The following is a 21,280-nucleotide window of genomic DNA, read 5'->3' as shown; positions in this document are numbered from 1 at the left end:
AGGATTATCTTTTTATAAACTATTTATTAATATTGGTACCTTATTTGCAATTTCCGGTCGATGCTACAATATTTTTATGAATTTAATTGTATTTTGATGATTTTCTATAACAAGAAATTAATAACACACCAAATAGCTTAAAAATCATGAATTTTTACGGGGACACAACATATATCCACATATAGTTCTCAAAAACATCTGGACTATAAAATCCACAAGATGTTGGTGTTTCTTCCATTCCACCCCCACTATTGCGTGAGTTACACGTGAAATCATTTTATGTATCGAAGTTTCAACATAATTAATATTTCACTTATCATTTTCATGTGGCGACTTGAGGTTTTATTTGAATAGAATGTTTATTTATTTTGGTAAGCTTTTTTGCAATTTTGGTCAAAACTAGTGTATTTATTAATTTTAATTATATTTTTATGATTTTACGTAAAAAGAAATTAATAATGTACAAATAGCCTCAGAAATCTATGAAATTATACGAAGGTACAATATATGGCCACATATAGTCATAAAAATAATGGGACCATAAAATCCACAGGATATCAACGTTTCTTCTATTTTATTTCCACTTATTGCGTGAGTTACACGTAAAATCACTCTAAGTATCCAAGTTTCAACATAATCAATACTTCACTTTACTATTTTTACGTGGGAACTTGAGGTTACCTTCTATTAAATATTTATTAGTATTAATTTACTTGCAATTTCGTGGTCGAACAAGAATATTTTATGATAACCAATTAATGCATTATCCGATAAGTATCCGATATCCGATCAAATAATATCTGTATCCGTCACTTATCCGCCTGAATAAATATCCGGTCCCTGTATCCGTATCCATCCCGTTTCTAACTATCTGTATCCGATCTCGAATCCATTTTAAATACATTAGGGTAGGATACAGAATGAGCTATTATTCGTCCGTATCCGTCCGTTTTCACCCCTAACGGCAACGGCCCGGTCCGGCGAAACGAGGGAGCATGTGGGACACATCCGGTATCCTTTTCTAACTTCACTAATGGTATTGATATATCCATCTTATAAGTTTATGATTTCTCTTAACTTCCAAGATGAGATTAACCAACTTTAACTCTATAGCATTATATAGATCTTTAATATTTGAATGATTTAATGAATTAATTTAAAATAAGCTTAAAGCCAACATCTATTGCCAGGTAGTACTCACTTCGCCCGTGTTTATGCATTTATCGCTGACCTTTGCTATTGGCCTATTGCTAAGACGCGGTGCTACTTTTTTTTCTTTGCTTAATAGTTCATCCTTTCTTTATGTACGCACTAGCGCCGTACTTACGCTCTTTATTTATATATATATATATATATATATATATATATATATATATATATATATATATATATATATATATATATATATATATATATATATATATATATATATATATATATATACTAGGTATGTGCCCGTGCGTTGCGACGGAACACAAATTGACGATCCTCCAATGGCTTAGGGCCCTGGCGACGGATGGCGTTAGCGCAATGGTGATAGATCTGAATTCATCCACATAATCAGATTCTTAGAAAAGACCGTCAGAAAAAAAGGCTGAACCTTTTGGACAACTGAAACCAAGCCGTATATATGATTTTTTTACTCAAGCTATATATGGTTATTGGCAAGTAATAAGTATACATCGTATCTGCAACCGGTGCTGTAAAGTGGTTGAGTAAAGAGGGAAAATCATATGCTAATCAGAATCTAGGTTTTATGACGAACAACATCTTATCCACGAACGGAGGATCAGAATACTTCCCGGTCAGGATCTGCGACGATCTGCGACGCGATATGGAAATTCGCAGCTTCCGTGTAATGTATCCCATCCCAGTTGACGAATTCAGTAGTGTCGCTGCACCTTTTGCGGTGACCATCTTACCATCCAGAGACACTGTGTGTCCACATGGTACATTACCATCGTAGTTCAGGGGTGGGCCTCCGTATCCACAGCATGCGTGAGTGGCGTGCTCGAACCCTGTTGAAAAACAGAAGTGGATGTCAGAGTTGCTTCTTCAGTTATTGGTCACACGCAGAAATAATGCTATTCAAAGTAAATCATATAACACTCGTGAGTCAAGATACATATCTTAAACGATCCGGGTGCATGATAATCATGCACACGAAATGGAAATTGTATGCTACATACCGTATCGAGAGTAGTTGGCGATCACGCTGTATTTGATCGTGTGGATGTCCACGTAAGTGATGCTGGCTCCATCGAATTCTGCCCTCAGCTTCGTGCAAAGTGCGTGCAGCTATAAGTTGAAAAGCTTTGCGGCACGGTTGTGCTTCGCCACACAGTGGAGCTCGTCCAGTTGGGATGGGTCTTTGCCGAACAGGGCAATGTTTTGAGGCAAGCAGCCGAGGGGGCCTGTGTTGTGAATCCAGAACTTCCTAGCACCTTGGTCATACAGTTTCTGAAATCAAGGAACAGAGAAAATGGGTCAGGTGTGAAGCACCTCCTTACACCAAAACAGCATATAGAAGGAAGAGTATGGAAAGAATGAAATTTCTGAACTTGGAGACCTAAGTGAATTAAATTTACATCATAGTAGGATCCCTGTACACCAATTAGTCAGCTTTGGGGAAAGAGGCATAGGAAGCTCTGCAAGGATAGATAGAAGTGCTATATCTTTTACAAACCTTGAGACCATTCTCAAATTCCAGCAAAATAGTTGGAATGGAAACGATGACCTGGTCCTCTGTTCTTGAATAGAACTCACCAGCAAGGTCATTCTGCCCAATATCGAACGTGTAGAGTCCCTCTGAGAAGGGATCTTGCTGAGGAATGTATCGGCTGTGCATATCTCCTGCACGAGTAAAAAAACAAAGTTACTTCACCAGCATAGCTCTCTAGTCAAAATATAGGATTTAAAATGATGATTGCCCGCTCACTGGCTGTTACCGGCATTCTTTTTCTAGCTAATTCATCTTCAAAGTGTAATGCTTGAGCTTTTGCTTGTGCTTCTTGTTGCAAACTATTTCTGTAATCTTCAGCTTTTTTCTGCAACTGATTTACCAGTCAACCACTATCTGAAAAGAACCGAACTGAACAGTTTTCAGAAACACTGATTAGCGAACTGAACAGTTTTTAGATGGTGCAGATTTAACCGTCTGGGAATGATTAGCGCTAGCGATCTCACTGATGGCCACACTTGAACCTCTTGTCAAATATCTAGTTGTTTTGGTGCATACACACATATGTAAGCAACTGGTAAGAGCCCATATTGAAAAGTAAAATTATAGCAGTCGATGCTATTCACTTTAAACATATTTATTACACAAACACTGATTCACTATAATGACCATACACGTAGCCTTTTTGGTACCTCTATAGTGTAAGCTAAATTTCACTAAAAAGTTATGAAATGTAGTATGCTTGGTCACACTGTGTACATTAAAAAACCAAGTCATATTTGGGGTGAATATGAGAACCGGAAAAATGAAGTACCAGATTATTCTTGCTAGTCCGCTTAAATTTAACTGTAGTCTTTTTGGTACATTTAGACTGTGAGCTAAATATGTTGGGTACCTGTATAGTGTGAGCTAAATCTTTTTGGTCACACTATGTACATACGGATAATTTTCCAGTGATGTTAGAGTAAACCAATTTAGAGCTCCTAAGCAAAGCCTCTATGCAAGGTTCACACTTCATGTACGAATGGCGTTTTGGGGTGATTGAAGGTAAAATGAACTGTTCAACTATGGACAAAAAAACTTATTACCAAAAACCAAGGCCTTGCGGTTTGGGGTGATTACTAAAAAAATCATTACCTATGCGCCAAAATGCTAAGATGTACCTTCGATGTCGTTGTTGCTCGAAACAGCTTCACCCAGGAACTGGTCGTCCATGCCACTATTGCAGGAACCTTTGATGTCACTGTTGCAAGGGGGAGAGGGGAGTCAAAAACCAATAAAGGAGGAGAATAAAAAGTCGAGATGAACATAATTGCAAGGATATAAGCCACACCAACGTCAAACTTTTTATTGTCGATGTCAATGCCAATAATTCGAGAAGCACCAACATCTTTTCAACCCTCAGCAACCTAAAAGAGAAACTCAGAAGTCAAAATCATATCCACTTGCTGCAAGTCCAATTGTGCCAAGGCCAAAACAGCAACAACGACAGCGCCAGCTTCAACCTGTTGATGTATTGCACACCGATTCAAGACCTGGAAGATTGCGCTTTGTTAGATGTATGGACAGACTAAATAGCACTTATTATTGGAAAATATTTAGAAGATAATGAGAAGATATGTAGAAGTGTTAATGTCCTAACATGTTGTCAGTAGTTAAATTAGTGTAGCAACAGTACAATTATTCATAATTAATTCATTTCACAGATAAAAACATGGATTTGTGCAATCATGTCCGATGTGAAATAGGATTAACTTTGGGTAGGACCTTTGATTTTTTCTCTACAATTCCAGTAGGCATAGGTGTAGTAACCTTCCGACACAAAGTTGGTACAGGGTAACCTATTTGCTTTACAGAAGACATAACACAAAAAACAACTGAAACAACTAATCTCCAAAACCGAGCTAGTCCATAAGTACATATACCTCCAACACTTGAGCAATGGAAGAGTAATAAATCATCCCACTAATTACAAACAGCTATGGACGAGCAGGTCAATTTTGTGACCTTCGAACGCAGGTTTAGCACAACAAAGGGCCGAGTTTGCTGTGAGAGTGAATAAAATTGTATAGCATCGTCTCAGAAATGCCCATCATATTAACATAGCAGTGTGATGCAGTGTAACTACCCAACACCATAACCTTCTCAAGGCTACACCTATTTTCTTATTGTAACTACACATGTTTGTTGTGATGTACACATCAGTAGGTGACATGGGAATGTGTCTAATCTAATAGTGCAAGTATGTCACATGTTCAAAGAAAATCCTAAGAAGAATGCAGAATGACTTTAAAGCATAGAGAACTATGCTTTAAAAAGGATGGGTACTTCACCATGACAAACAAAGTATTTGTTATCGTACAAATCAGAAGCATAATTAAAATAAGCAGCTCACAGACGCCAAAGCAGGACCTTCACGCAATCAATAACGGCGCGGCGAGCATGAGTTGCAACGGTGCAGCATCACATGCGTACACGGTAGCAACTCAGCTGCTGCTGCTTCCGGCCTGCTACTGGTGCGGTTCACGGGACTCATCGCCGTAGTTGCCGATCGTAGAGGGACGGCCCACCGCGCCGCTGTACACCGTGGGCGCCTGCCTGATCCGCTCCACGCCGTGCGTGTACGGTCCGGGAGCTTTGGCCTTGTACGAGGTCGCAGCCGCGGCAGCCGTGCCGAACGCCATGCTCTGCCCAGGCCGCACCCCCTCGTTGTCGTTGAGGTCCTCCAGCGAGATGTCCCCCTCGAGTGCCCTCACGATCTGCACCCAAAACGCCATCGCCATTCATTGCTAGCCGTCGCTTCGGGGCTGCAGCACCCACCGATGGTGCGGTGGAAAGGAAACAAGGCGTGAGCATCTGCCGTTGAATACCTACCTGGCTCATTTTGGGGCGCTTCTTGGCCGAGTGGCGCACGGCTGCCGCAGCGCTGGCGGCCATGCGCGCCATCTCCACGGGGTCGTAGTTGCCCCGCAGCCTCCGCATCGGGGAAGAAGCGGGTCGTCGACGACGGTGCGCGACCCTCCTTGATGCTACTTCCCCCATCTGCTGGGTTGTTGGCCTGCTGCCTGCTCCGGCGCGCTCGACTATCGCCTACAGCCCCTGCCCTAGGTCGGGGGAGACGAGTATCTAACCTTTAGCTGGTCGCGGGAGACGTCGAGCGCGAGGAGACCGCAGATCCGGACAACGGGCTTCGGCAGTAGGCGCAGCTGCCGAGTGGCGAGGTTCACTCGCTCCACCACCTTCCCTTCCTCCCCATACTTGAGAACCAGAGGTGATTGGGGCGGAATCGCGGGCACGGTGGGCGGCGGCATCTCGCGGGCGAGGGGGCAAATCGGATTTGGCCACGGACCTTCCATCCGCGTCCTCCATCCGTGTACGGTGACCTTCCATTATCAGCTCAATCAAGGACCTTCCAGCGAGCGTGCGGGCGTGAGGACCTTCCATTCTCTGCTGCGGGGCGGGCACCTTCCAGCGGCAGCGGACCTGATAACCTTCCATCGGCGAGCACCTACCAGCGGATTGCGGGCGGGGATTGCGGGGCGGGGCGGGGATTGCGGGGCGGGACGGCTGGCTGCGGGGCGGGGAGCGATGGCAGAACGCGATGTGTGCACGCCTACAATGCACACATATAGAGTAGTAGATATATATATATATATATATATATCTCTACAACTATTAAGAGTCATCTGTAGACTGCCCCCGCTCTTCCCTTCCTCCCGCATCCCGCGCGCGCGGCAACCCACCTCCGCCGAGTATCCCGCCGCCCACCCGCTGCCTCCCGCATCCCGCGCGCGCGGCAAACAACCGCCACCGAGTATTCTGCCCCCGCCCCCACCTCTGTCCCCCACCTCCGTCCGCCCGGAATCCACGCCAGCCCATCCCATTATCGCGTCTCCTCTCATTGCTCTCGTGCTCTCCACCTGTTTCCCGCAAAACCCTAGCTCTGCGACATGCACCACGGCGGCGATCGCGGCGGCAGCCACTCGAGCGGCGGAGACCGCTCTGGAGCCCAGTTCCAGCGGGGTCATCGCTGGTCTGGCAGCAGCAGCGGCGGATTAGGGGGTAGCCCGCCCAATCGCTACTCCTCCCGCGGCGCGGCAGATGGAGGTGGTGGAGGGGGCGATGGCAGTGGCGGTGGCGGGAGGTTCCACCCTTACCGTGGTTCTTCCGACTATTCTAGCGGCGGTGGAGGGTACGTACAGAGGCGGTAGTGGCGTTGGTAACGACTTCAGCGACCAGAGGCAACATTATGGCGGCGGCAACAGAGGCGGAGGCCGTGGGGATTTCCAAGGTTCGTTCCAAAAGTATGTGGGTCTTTTGGCTGCTATGCGATTATTAAAAGTTGTGCCACCCCATGATGGGGAAGTTGGGCTTGGTTAAGCGTAGCTAGGGTTTTGGTGCTGATAGAAAGGTGGGTTTGCTGCATCAGATTATTGATGCAAATTCAATCAACATCCTCGTAAGTTACTTGGTAGAACTGACAAGTCAATTTTTGGACCTAACAAGTATGCTGAAGTTCAGAAAGCCAAGCAGAATTCAGATGTGTAATACGGTCACAGCTGGATGTGCATGATTGACAAGACCACCCAACCTTTTGAGTAGATGAGCTGCTAAGTGTTTTTTGATGTAGATGGTGCACCTTGTCTAGAATTTTTACATGTGAAGGGAGGGACAGCTATAGTTCTCCCTCGATGCATGGTTAACTTTTGTAGCAGTATGAAATTGGATTTATTTTCTTAGGTTTTTATTGATATAATATGTTGTAAATTTGTAGAATCTGCAGTTTAGTTTAGACAGATCTGTTTATTCCGACATTTGTATTCAGCTAATTAGATTGTGGAAGTGCCAGTTATGGTTATTTTTACCATTGGTCCCCAAACATCTCAAAACTTCACTGTCAAATGTCGACAGGTTTACCATTTGAACCCAAACATTGCACCAGACATCTCAAATTTTTAGTTGGAGTTAGGTACTTCACTTTTATTTTAGTTTTCCCTTTTAAGTTTCAAGCTTATTTTTTAATCCAACACTACAAGAAACTCAAAACTTCAATTGTGAATAGGTTTACCTTTGGTCTCCAAACAACCGTTAGGCATCTCAAAACTTTAGTTAGAGTTGGGTTACTTAACTTTATTTAATTTTCCTTTTAACTCAAGCTGCATTAAATATTGTGCAGCAGTATCTTTATTTTCTTTGGAAAAAAATCCTTTTATTTCGCACGGGATTTCTGATGATTCAATGCAGCTTTCATACTGTTTGTTCGGCTGCAGTATTTTCAGTGACACGACCAATTTGCTTGTTCGCTTGCTGATGGCTATTTTGTGTAGTTTTGATCATTGTCTTATGCAGCAGTATCTTTATTTTCTTTGGAAAAAAATCCTTTTATTTCGCACGAGATTTCCGATGATTCAATGCAGCTTTCATACTGTCCTCATTTCTGCTATTTTCTATCAATCTTTTAACCATTAGGGGTTTAGTGTAGCTTAGTATTTGATCTGGTTCAGCCTCGGGGTTGCTTAGATATTATATTTTCGTTCATGTTCGATTAGGTTGGCATGATGCTGGTACCTATGACAAGAACATTATCGAGTGGCCCAAGTGTAGTGGCGCTAATGGTAGCTTGAGATCCAAAGTCGAGTTGAAGCATGGGGCCAATGCTGGTAACACTCTCCTTAGCTTATTATCACCTGTAACTTCATGATGATGGGTTACTCAACATTTTGTTTCATGACAGATCTTGTGAATGCTCTGAAGCTGATCCAACCTATCAAGGACAAGTTTTCAAGTGTTACCTATGCAGATCTGTTTCAGCTTGCAAGGGCCATAGCTATTGAGGTCCTCTAAAACGCTCGAGCTTACTGATCAAGTAATGGTCATTCATAAATTGCTTCATGTTAATGATGACTATCTGAATGGTTCCTCTGGTTCTTTCATTTTAGGAAGCAGGTGTCCCCAAAATCCCTATGATCTATGGAAGGGTTGACGTTATTGCCCTTGACAATGCCCGCCAAAGGGAAGGCTTCCTGGGTCAGTGATAATGATTTTTGACTGTTCTTAACTCATGCCAATTTTGGTTGAGTCTAACTTATAATTCAGAACCTAGAACTATTGTGTATGAAAGCTGTGGCTATGGAGGCCTAGAACAATACTTACTCAGAACCTAGAACAATACTTACCAGAACTATTGTGTAGGCCGATAGACGGCTCGACGCACAAGTGGTGGTTGTGGAGGCCAGACAGCGCACAAGGCCATCACTGGGTTGTGGCGGGGCAGGAGAGATGAGTGGGGGAGACTGGGAGAGTGATGAGCCTTTTCTGTAATTGAGACAGACTCCACCAAGGTAATCACTGTCAATTTTTTTTGAGTCTGGTTATAAGGTGGTGTTTTGTACTGATATTTCATTGTTCACTTGAAGAAACCCCTCTGTCGGAGGAGCAGAATGATTGGTGCTGTTTAAGTTGGCCCGTGTAATATTGCTCATGTTCCAAGCATACATATCCAACATGTCGGTCGCTTTTCTGTTGTGCCATTCTAAGTTAATATATGTAATGCTATTTCTGCACCGGTGTAGTTTTGATCATTGTCTTATGCAACAGTATCTTTATTTTCTTTGGAAAAAAATCCTTTTATTTCGCACGGGATTTCCGATGATTCAATGCAGCTTTCATACTGTTTGTTCGGCTGCAGTATTTTCAGTGACACGGCCAATTTGCTTGTTCGCTTGCTGATGACTATTTTGTGTAGTTTTGATCATTGTATTATGCAACAGTATCTTTATTTTCTTTCGAAAAAAATTCTTTTATTTCGCACGAGATTTCCGATGTTTCAATGCAGCTTTCATACTGTCCTCATTTCTGCTATTTTCTATCAATCTTTTAACCATTAGAGGTTTAGTGTAGCTTAGTATTTGATCTGGTTCAGGCTCTGGGTTGCTTAGATATTATATTTTCGTTCATGTTCGATTAGGTTGGCATGATGCTGGTACCTATGACAAGAACACTATCGAGTGGCCCAAGTGTAGTGGCGCTAATGGTAGCTTGAGATCCAAAGTCGAATTGAAGCATGGGGCCAATGCTGGTAACACTCTTCTCAGCTTGTTATCACCTGTAACTTCATGATGATAGGTTACTCAACATTTTGTTTCATGACAGATCTTGTGAATGCTCTGAAGCTGATCCAACCTATCAAGGACAAGTTTTCAAGTGTTACCTATGCAGATCTGTTTCAGCTTGCCAGTGCCATAGCTATTGAGGTCCTCTAAAACGCTCCAGCTTACTGATCAAGTAATGGTCATTCATAAATTGCTTCATGTTAATGATGACTGTCTGACTGGTTCCTCTGGTTCTTTCATTTTAGGAAGCAGGTGTCCCCGAAATCTGTATGATCTATGGAAGGGTTGACGTTATTGCCCTTGACAATGCCCGCCAAAGGGGAGGCTTCCTGGGTCAGTGATAATGATTTTTTGACTGTTCTTAACTCATGCCAATTTTGGTTGAGTCTAACTTATAATTCAGAACCTAGAACTATTGTGTATGAAAGCTGTGGCTGTGGAGGCCTAGAACAATACTTACTCAGAACCTAGAACAATACTTACCAGAACTATTGTGTAGGCCGATAGATGGCTTGACGAACAAGCGGTGGCTGTGGAGCCCGCGGCAGCGCACAAGGCCATCGCTGGGTTGTGGCGGGGCAGGAGAGATGAGTGGGGGAGACTGGGAGAGTGATGAGCCTTTTCTGTAATTGAGACGGACTCCACCAAGGTAATCGTCTTCTCCCTATCTTCCTTCGATTTGCAGTCTATCCGCGCGTCCATACCACTAGGTGAAATTGCACAATAGCACATTCGATGCATTTGTCACTGTGAGCTGTGAAATTTCAAAGAACCTAAAACATTTGTCTTCCTTTTATGTAGATTTGGGTCCAGAGTTTGTTTTCACAATCAAACGGTATCCTCATGTATGTGCATAAGGAGGAGGATCCCTAGAACTTGATTCTTTCCTGTGCGGCCACTGATGGCATCCTTTATTTGCGTCAAGGATTTCCCTCAAGATTTATGCATGCATGCGTGGCACAAATTTCTTTGCTCTCCTAAGTGGGGTAATTATCGTTGTTGACCTTACCCCCACCTCTTAGCGAGAGAATTCTTGTGATTTTCTTGATTTTTGTTGTTCGCCTGTTCATGTTTGATGTCACTGATTTTATTTGTTGTTGTTGTGCAGATTTGAGATCGTGTGAAGCTAAGCTTTTCATCAAGATGGCACTTGTAAGTGTTTGTTCAATTAGTAGTTGTTTAAGTAGCCTCTATCTCTTACATTTTTATATGCTAGAGGCGTGTTTAAGTTGATTGCATTAGTGATATTATTTTATTGTTGTTTTGACTTGTGGTGTGGCATGTCATGATGGCCTTAAATCATTAGGTAAATTACTTCTCTACTATTTGAGTTAACTGATGCTATCTATTTATTTGTTTATAACCGAACAGGTTGTTATCTATGGATCTATCTACCCCATACTTCCATGGACACCGGCTACTACAACTGATGCCAAGTACTGCTGCATATATGCTGCTTGAGCTAGATGCTGCTGCTTCACACCTGCTTCTGCTAGCTGGTACCAAACACTGCATATATGCTGCTTCACGCCTGCAGAACTGATGGTGAATTCTATGTGTCTGAACTGAATTGTATGAACTCAAGTGATGCTTTTGTGTGAATGGAATAAGTGTGCGAAACTGAGAAGAACAGATTGTGTGCATAACCGTTTGGGCTAACTGTGTGACAGTATGTCTGCATAATACTTGTCTGAAAAATTGATTCGACTGACTAACAATTCGAAAGATTGACTGCATAACAGTTGTCTGACACACTGAGAAACTGAAAAGCATCACTTGAGTTCATTGGTTCCTTGGTTCAAGGTTTGTTTTATTGGAGCATACATTTACATAAAATTAGAATGGCAATTCCATACACAACTCATGAGCTACTTGCAGCAATTGTTCAGTTCTTAATTATATTAATATTATCCAATCATATTTCAGAGTGTTAGTTCTGCAGGAGAGGTGCTTGAGACAAGGAAAAGTAGGGAGTCAAAATCATGATGAATGTTGTCATCTTGAAACATAACTAAGTTAAAAACATTGTCATGGTAGCCTTTTTTGCCGTGATAGAAACCATCAAATGCATGAAATTCTTTCAGTCGATTGAAAAACTCTTGTCTAAACTTATGTCAGTGATTTTCTTTTAAATCATAAGCATGAAGTGCATCATTTTACATTTTACTGTCCTGACAAAGCAAAGCACTAGCACTGGTCTGACATCATCCAAGCACGCCATAAAATTACTATTTCTAACTTTGGTTATCTGTACACTTATGGTTGGAAGCGATGCATTTTTAAAACTGTTTTTATCTCTATATTTCTTTACTGCAGATTGGAGAGTAGTACACAGGTATTTGTAGTTCTTTCATGTGAAATTTTACTACTGTGTGATAAACCTTCATACACGACAGACCTTACAAGTTTTGAGAGTTTTATATTTCAGCTAGCTAATTTAGGCTTGGTTCCATAGGACTGTATGAGTGACTGCAACGATGCCATTATAATCATTGAAGTGATGTTTTGTGGAACAACCAGATTTGTAAAGTTTAATTGGATCTAAGTGACCATTATAAGAAAAATCATTGATTATTACTTGGTTCATCTTTATCCAACTTATTATAGGTTTTCACGTATTTTTGTTATGAGTGCAAGGTGCAGTTTCTGTATCTAACTGCCCCTTTCTTAACATCATGTGGCTATTCTATTACTTTGTTTTGTGTATATAATTACCAGACACATGTTTGCTACTAGATTTATCGGCATGAATAATTGATGAGACAAACTCAATGTCAACCGTCTTTCTTTGAGTTTTCTTCATTGATAGAATCAAAGGCATAAAGATAGGTGTGTGTTTCATTTCTTCATTGATTAGTCCTAGATCTTATTTCAACTATTTCTTCATTGATTAGTTCTAGATCTGTGAAAAGTACTACCTTTATGTTGCATGGACCTCCTACAAGTTCCCTCATTAACCAAAAGAAATGAGAAGTCTCCAAATTTCTTAAGGTAGTCAGATTTTGATATTGTTGCTATCAAAGTAGACAAACTATATTTTTAACGATATTCACTAAGGTTATATAGAAATTGTATCTCTAAATTAAGTTGCGTAGTTGGGATACAATCTGAGATCTAGATTCATTAACATTTTGATCGAACGAGCAACAGTAGGCCCCCTTAATTTTTGTGTCGCCGCAAAGCACTGCCACCGACGACGAATGGGCGCTTCAGAACGAGCAACTCTATGATTGTCACCTACCTTTCCTAAGCCTACTTTTGTTACTACTATAAGAATAAGTCAACGAAAAAAGCTTCATCTCTATTTGTTTCCGCTATGCATTGTGTAGCTTAGAGTTGTCTCATAACACTAGAATGATTGAGCGGTGGGGAACACTATGGGTATCCTTGATTTTTTTCTTGCATTGAGTTGCCTTTGTATCAATTTTTAATTGTTTCTTATTGAGACTTGTTTGGTATAACAACAACCTGGTGATGTCTTGATGAATTGCAAATTAGTTGTGCGGAGCCTGCTTGGGTAGGGTGAACAAAGTGGCTTTGTTTATGGCCCTTTCCACCCTTGCTGTTGCAAGGAAACATGAACTTGATGGCAGCAATAAACCTGGGCAAAGGGAGAAGGCGCATGACTGGAGAGCCTTTCTTCTTTATTTTGACCAGTCCCAGAAACAAGGTGGGTTCAGTACTTCAATCCTTTTTTGTTCCTTCAGACAAAACTATAATGTTTCTACTTGAGTATAGGAAGTATGTGTATAGCATGTCTTTCTAGCTGTGGTTTTATATAATTAGGCTTAAGGTAATAGTGGCATGTGGGGATGTATTTTATTCTTTATTGGAACGTGGTGGGTTTTCTATAGTGGTGATGTTTTCCTTTGGTTTGATAGCTACAATTTTTTAATACATAATCCTTGGTGCTCTGCATGAGTTTCATTCAAGCTGAGCAGGGCGTAGCTGCTGCCAAGGTTCCCCGTTCAACGCTTGCAGCCACATCCCTCTGCCAGCCAGGCGGTGGTGGGGAGGGAGACTGGGATGGAGCATGTGCCGATGTGGCTGCGTGCGTTCCCGGATCTGCACACCTATGTCAGCATGTAGGTGTGGGTTGAGTCATCGGTGACTAATGACATGATGGACAAGGTGGAGCAGGTGCGGCAACGGAGGATGGCCGAGAAGTCCCTGCTCAGCTTGCAATGAAGGTTGGCTATGGCAAGCGCGGAAGAATTAAAAAATAATGGTTGTCAGGAGACATATGAGAGCCCTAGAAAAGTGGTGAGGCATCAGTTGCTAATGGATATGCAGCAGGTGATATCCATGATGGATATGCAGCAGGTGATATGTCCAGCATATAGTGATATCGATGCCTGTCTTAGTGGTTCCTGCAATTTTTCTCTCCAATACTAACACGCCTGGTTTCGTGAAAACAAATTATTACAAAATTAACAACTCAGTGCAGTGAGAAGGCTTTTGAGTTAGAGGTAATCTTCTTCTTGAACTTGTACTGTGATTCCATGAAACTCAAATATCTTGAAATAGTGTTTTAATAATTGTTTGTGTTTTTGGGACAGTTAAAGTCAGCTGATAATCGTGTCCTCTAGGAGCAGCTACTACAGAAGGTCCTTTCTCTCTATTTTTATTTTCAATTTAAATTCTTCAAGATGACAAAGTTTGGTCTAAAAAATCATGCTAATTGTAGAATGTGGAAATCAACGATTTACAAGAAACAAATTTCGCATTGAGCAACAACTCTCAGCAAAAGTGGATATATCCTCTGAGAAGGAAGCTGATTGTACACAACATGAGACTATTGATTTGAAATCTAAACTTCAGTCCAAGGTTCTTTTACTGATAATGTTCTTCCACTTTGTGTATTTGAGCCCCTTGTGCAGTACATATTCTTCAACATACAATATTCATGGTTTGGTTACTGACCTTTCACCAAATTTTCTGCTGCATCCTTCTTGTAATTCTACTTGATAGAAATAGTATGCATGTTCATTAGATGGCTATATGCAAACTACTTGTGTTTTATGCTTTCCTTGTTGACATTAAAGCCAACCAACTTTGATGATGTACTTTGGCAGGAAGCTAAAATTGAGAAGATGAAATATGAACATCTGACGAGGGAGGCTGCTTTGGCAAAGAAGGAGCTTCTTGAAGAGGAGTACAAGAAAATGTTTGATGAGGCAAAGAAGGAACTATCTCTCGAGAATGATCTAGCAGGCATGTGAGTTCTTGTTGCTAAATTGAAAAGAGGGGCTTTAGACATATCTGATTTGAATGTTGATGATCGAACTAAAGTGTAAGGGCGTAGCGATCACCACATTGTTGTCTCATAATTGGTGTTAATGAAAAATAACATGGTGCTGCACAGAATCTCTACTTTCTCTTGTAAGAAGGATTGTTCTGTCAGCATAATTTGATTTGCATGTATAATGTCTTCATGCTTTACTTGCCCTTTTGTGAAATGTGGCGATCAGTTATCTTGCCTTCCTTTTCTGTTTCTATTCTGCGATAGAATGATTGGAGTAGATTATAAGTATGGTGCTAATTTCATATAAATAATAATAATTGTTGCTAATTTATGGTCAAGTTAGTAGGATAATAATTTAGCCCCCAGAATAAAATGTATTGTTAAGTCTTAGCAAAAGTTTTAAAGAGAATTGGGTGCCATGTCTATCTGGATGCAAAAAATGACCACTTTCTGCTTCGTTCTCGCTTGCGTATCGTGGTGGTGCAGAGCATTTGCGCCTAGAAGAAGCGGGTGGCGACGAAGGCGCTACAGGGTAGCGATAGTTACGTGCCTTGTTTTCATAATTATTGCCGTTGCAACGCACGGGCACCATACTAGTATATATATATATGTATTAAAGAGAAGAATACGTTTTGAGAGAATATGTGAGTGACCATGATGAGATATTCTAATAAAATTATAACAATGATGAGATGATCTGAATTAAAAGTAAGCACTGGCTGGAATTTTTTGATGGGTGGTCCATACCGCCGCATCTTCGGGGTTTTAGGCTTTTGTCAAGGCCTCAATGGTACGGTGCAAATTGTTTCACTTTGTAGACCATACGTATAGTCTGTCCGGTGTCGTATATTTCAAACATAAATAACCACTAGTCGGTTACCGTGCGTTGCGACGGCTCACAACAATACCCACATAAATTATCCACAAAAAAGATTTCAAGAGATTTTTTATTTATTGTCTCCATTTTTCACATAATATTTTTATGAGCGCACGGGTGCCGTAGGCAGCAAATCAGATACCCTCATCCCTCGCCACTCTCACTTCCAAGGTTTCGTAGAGCAGGAGGGGAAGGGAAGAGGCGGACATATGTAGGGTCGAGATGGCGGACTAGAGGGGGGTGAATAGTCCTTTCTAAAACTAATTACAATGGCTAACACAAATAAATACGGAATTAAAACTATTTTGGTTTAGCCAAGACTACCTCCTCTAACTATTACAAACACCTGACAAAAGATTCTAATTGAAACAACTAAGGTGCCAAGATAGTGAAAGAGCTCTCCCATACATATCTAGTTAGCAACGACATACAAATTATGCAAATGTAATTTTAAGCACAACGATATCTCCTAAACATACTAGTAAGCAAAGAGCACAAAGCACAAGCACTACTAGAGAGAAACAACTACTTAGCTACATAAGCTAAGTAAAACAGATTAGCTACACAAGCTAACAACAAGTGAGCAACTATTTTATTATAGATATGACTAGATATACAAGAGCATATACGAGCAACAAATACTCACTAGCATAAGTATATGAACAAGTAAATACAAGCTAGTGAGGAAAGTTGCAAACCAACGGAAAGATGATGACACGTGGCACAATGATTTTTTCCCGTGGTGTCGATGACTTGCCGGTCACCCCTAGTCCACGTTGAGGTAGATTCAAAGCTCCCAACCGCTCCTCTATCAAGTCTCCACTTGATCCCTTGAGCCGGATTGGTCAATGAACCCTCAAACCTCGATTCCACTAGAGTTGCTTTTCACCACTCCGGCGAGGCAAGCACAACGCCTCTCACAATCACCACCGCGGCCTCTTCACAGTCTCCTTTGAAGAGCTCACGGGGAACCACCACCAAGCCGTCTAGGAGGCGGCAACCTCCAAGAGTAACAAGCCAACGACCTCACTTGATGATCTCCCTAGTGCCTCAAAGATCAACAACTTGATGCAATGCACTAGATGGCTCTCAATCTCACTAGAATGCAATCCGAACCAATATGAGTGAGAGAGAGGGAGAGGAAAGGCTCCAATATGCTCACAAGTGTTCCAACTAGCCTCCTTCTTGCTTTCAACCCGGGCAACACAAGGATATATAGCCCCCTCTCCAAAACTAGCCGTTATGGGTCAATTGCCCCTTTTCTGCGCACATGCGGACGGTCTGCAATACAGGCCCGGACTGTCCGCACAAGAATCCCAACGGCTATAAACGGTTATAAAAATGTCAGAGCATTCAAAAATGACTTGCGGACGGTCTGCCTCTCAAGGTCGGACGGTCCGCGATACATAAAACTGAGCCAAAACGAAGTTTTGCTGACTCTGCACATTTGCTGAAATTTGTACTGCGGACGGTCCGCACCTGGACCCCGGACGGTCCGCAATACAAAATATTTGTACTGTGGACGGTCCGCACCTGGACCCTGGACGGTCCGCAATACAAAATATTTGTACTGTGGACGGTCCGCACTCAGGCCCCGGACGGTCCGCAGTTCAAAAAATAAAACCAAAACAGAACTACTCGAGTTCTGTCCAAACACCAGTCCTTCAACTACGGACGGTCCGCCACCTGGGACCAGACGGCCCGCAGTACAAAAACTTCACGAAATACAGAAACTCTGTGTTTCTGCCCATCATCTCAAGTTAGACCTGCGGACGGTCCGCCATGCTGGCCCGGACGGTCCGCGGTACCTCAATTCAGCCCACATTCAAGAAATCGCTTTTGAATAAGTTTCTTTCACGAACCAAAGCGTTGTTAGCCCTCATGCAAATGCACCAACTATATGAGCAATGAGGCACTAAAGACATGTCAAGTAAGATAATTGACCCCTCTTGATAGTACGGCTATCTAGCCTACTAACCCGGTCAATTTTCAACCTCTAAGCACCTTTTGACCGATAAAACAAAAACCTATTGTTATACCTTTGCCTTGAGCATTCAATTCCATCTCCTTAAATGATGAACAATGGGCATCCATAAGTGTAGCCAACCATGATACCTTTTACCATTTGTCCATAGCATGAAGTTCCTCCACCATCATCATCAAGCCACTTGATCAAAAAGCCCAGATCAACATATGTCTTGATAATTCTATAATGATATGATCCACTCCATGTTATCACATGGCCTTCTTGGTTCATCAATCTCAACATAGCTTGATCTTCACCGTTGCTTTATGTCCATCGGTGCTAAGTCCTTGCTCTTGCTTCACCGCCACGCGGTCCCTCACACATGAGCCTTTGACTTGCCCTTCACACTAGCCACTCGGTCCATCAAAACCAAGCCATATCTCTTGATCTTCTCCATATAGCCACATGACACCATGTCATGTCTTCATATGCAATGAGCTCCTTTATCACACTAGTTGAGCATCTCCATATCACCAAGCCACATCACCACCATGGCTAAAATAACTCACACTAGTGTACCTGTGGACTAATCACCTGTGTATCTCAACATAAACACTTATTAGTCCATATAAGTTGTCAATCAATTACCAAAACCAAACAGGGTCTCACAACATACCTGTTCGTTGCCGGAGAAGGATACGACGAAGACCTGGGCATCTAGAGACGACATAGGTAGTATATCGCTAGATATATAGGGAAAGAGCACGCAAGCGGAGAAAGAAGCCAGCCGGAGCAGCTCCAAACCGAGAGGCACCCGCACCAGGCGTCAGTCCGAGAAAGGCGAGAGAATATGAGTGCCTTCCCAGCCTTGGACCCGCCGAAGCGACACACCACCACAACCAACTCCGTAGCATATACCGACTGTTGCCACGCTACGGGCCTTGGTTGTCCAGTATCTCAGATTTGGACTCCTCATCGACAAGATAACCTAAGCGTGGCAGGCGCCACCATGTCGTCCTCGACGGCACACACGGACAAAGGCCAGGAGTATGACCGACTCGCCCCATACCCACGTCGACGAGCGTCCGTCGGCTCGTGGCTGCGATCGTGGGCAGGGGCAGCAGGTTGGGGAGGAAAACAACGTGAAGGCCAGGAAGACGAACGGGACGTCATACAACGGCGAAAACGATGATGCGCGTATGATGTGAAACGTCCTCGTGGACGTGCAATAGCCACTACGCGAGTCGGTGTCGAGACTGGTGTCGGACGAATACGGGGAGGAGGCGTCTACTCCTACGCCCTCTGGCGAGAATGGGGTGGCGCGAAGGTGGAGGCATGAGGGGAGAGAGAAAAATAGTAGAATGACGAACGAGGTGGTGGCAACTAAGGTGAGGACCATCATTATCGTGTGGAGGTATAGATGGTCAAATGGGTGGCGAGCCGGCCCGAGGCACAACCTATTTAATAGTGCCTGAGCCAACCCAGCACGAGCGTCGTGCGGTGTTTGGGCTGTAGCCTCGGCCCGTAGTGCTGGCCCGTCTTAGCACGATAATTTTTTTATTTTACAAAAAAATGATATATACATGTGTACAATTTATATTCAATATTATAAATACGAGCATGATGTTCTACTGATTAGATAGCTTCGCCTAGTGTCTCCCACCCTTCTTCCATTAGGGTGTGCGTTCAAACCCCACCTCCTGATTTGGAAGAAATATAGGGATTTTTTTGTAAAAAGATGACGCAGGACGACCGTTAAAACTAGTGCTTTTAAGTATAGTAGAGACTTGCTCCTGTAGAGATTGTAAAATATTTAAGCCTTTTAGTTTCATAGCTTTTGTTACGTATATAGACTTGTGTTATATCTAGATATTTATCAAAAACTATAAATATAAAAACACTTAAATATCTTATAAATTAGAACGGATAGAATAACATTTATTATCATCCATGTATCCCAGCATGCACATCAAACAGACAGTCTTTATTGTTGACAAAAAAAGGGAAAAACTATATATAAGTAATTGTGTTATTTACCATAAGGCCCTCATGGCACCATGGCAGTATTGCAATATGGTCTTTGGATTTCTTGTTTATTAGTTGGCCTCTAGATGTTTCGTAGCAGGTCGTTAGAATGAGGCTGGCAAGGTGGGACTTGCTCGCCAGCTATATTGTTGTTTGTCAAATTGGAAACGAGCAAGATCCCGCCAGCTACACTGATAATAACATCAACGCGAAGGGAACTAGTACTACCTAGCGGAAACGGAAAATAAATCAGCAACTACTCTTTGTTTGGTTTGACGACAGTAATCCGGCCTTCATATCTATTATTGACGTGGCATCCGTTAGCATTGTACTTGTACGGCAAGTACACACTGTGATCGATTCACGTCGTCAAAAAAAAAATCAAACGACATCGAAGCGTCTTGCACTTGCATCAACAACTAATTTGTCAGTTCTGAGTGATACAAGTCTACCACTGACTGCCCTCGATCCTCTTATCGTAGTTAAGAATGTCAAAGGGTTTGAAACCCGCTCGTAGAGGGTTTTCAAACACGCATAGCGGGTGATGCCACAAACCCACGGATATACCCGCAGTCATATAATTATACACATATATTTGTATATATATATATATATATATATATATAATCACATTTTACGCGCGAGAAAAAAAATATGTTGGGTTGAGAATCAAACCCGCATCCATACCTGCGTTTACAAATTCACACCTAAACTGGCACCCTCTAGAATTTTTACCTGCGGACACATGGGCTAAAATGTGCCCGTTGCAATCCCTAATCGTAATACAATGAACAACTATCGATCATATTTGTAGGAACCAAGTTGGAGAGCAGTTATATTTGTTCGGTTATTCCTTGAAAGAGAAATGGCCTCAACCATTTTCTATAATCGATTTTGGTGTTTGACGACCATCACAAATCTTATGGACTAACTAGATTGCCTAGTTGATAATTTATCAGGTGCATAAAGTTCATATACATCAATAAGGAAAATAACACATGGGCCAATTCTATAAGTATGGGGCAAATCAGACTTGTAGCAACCTGAGGTGCACTGGACTGTCCGGTGCCTAGGCTGGAGCGCCCAACGAACAAGCCGCTCTCGGAAGAACTCAGAGCTCCGCGCCTAAAATTCACAGGACTATCCGGTGAGCCCAGGGCCAACGGTTATCTTCGCCAACGGTCGACTGCCATGCGACTATCACAGGTCAGAACAGTCAGAAGTTCAGAAACAGTCAGTGACGGTCGCACCAGACTGTCCGGTGCGCCACAGAGGTAGATGAATCCAACGGTCGACTCCAACGGACGACTGACGTGGTAGGCACCGGACTGTCCGGTGTGCCCGTCGACAGAAAGCTACATCCAACAGCTAGAAT

The 21,280-nt window shown here is 42.5% G+C and overlaps 1 non-coding gene and 1 pseudogene across 2 annotated transcripts; one reads left to right on the top strand and one right to left on the bottom strand.

Moving 5' to 3' along the window:
* Positions 1 to 1,606: 1,606 nt before the first annotated feature.
* Positions 1,607 to 6,229, bottom strand: LOC103645194 (proline-rich receptor-like protein kinase - GDSL esterase/lipase pseudogene; annotated as a pseudogene). The gene is made up of 9 exons (NR_161221.1): positions 5,555 to 6,229; positions 5,093 to 5,439; positions 4,186 to 4,215; positions 4,014 to 4,089; positions 3,844 to 3,923; positions 2,939 to 3,076; positions 2,687 to 2,853; positions 2,190 to 2,460; positions 1,607 to 2,018 (listed from the first exon to the last, which is right to left on the bottom strand). The product of NR_161221.1 is annotated as a proline-rich receptor-like protein kinase - GDSL esterase/lipase pseudogene (transcript).
* A 1,858-nt stretch (positions 6,230 to 8,087) lies between these two features.
* LOC103643121 (uncharacterized) lies at positions 8,088 to 17,170 on the top strand. The gene is made up of 14 exons (XR_560806.3): positions 8,088 to 8,340; positions 8,415 to 8,515; positions 8,620 to 8,707; positions 8,873 to 9,021; positions 9,648 to 9,758; positions 9,833 to 9,933; positions 10,038 to 10,125; positions 10,292 to 10,441; positions 10,594 to 10,778; positions 10,901 to 10,944; positions 11,164 to 14,261; positions 14,352 to 14,399; positions 14,480 to 14,619; positions 14,868 to 17,170. It is a non-coding gene; the product is annotated as an uncharacterized protein (transcript).
* Positions 17,171 to 21,280: the final 4,110 nt, after the last annotated feature.

This window comes from Zea mays, chromosome 1, assembly GCF_902167145.1.
Source record: "Zea mays cultivar B73 chromosome 1, Zm-B73-REFERENCE-NAM-5.0, whole genome shotgun sequence".
NCBI lineage: Eukaryota > Viridiplantae > Streptophyta > Magnoliopsida > Poales > Poaceae > Zea > Zea mays.
The sequence above is the reverse complement of the archived record's forward strand: the minus strand, read 5'-3'. Positions and strand labels throughout refer to the sequence as shown.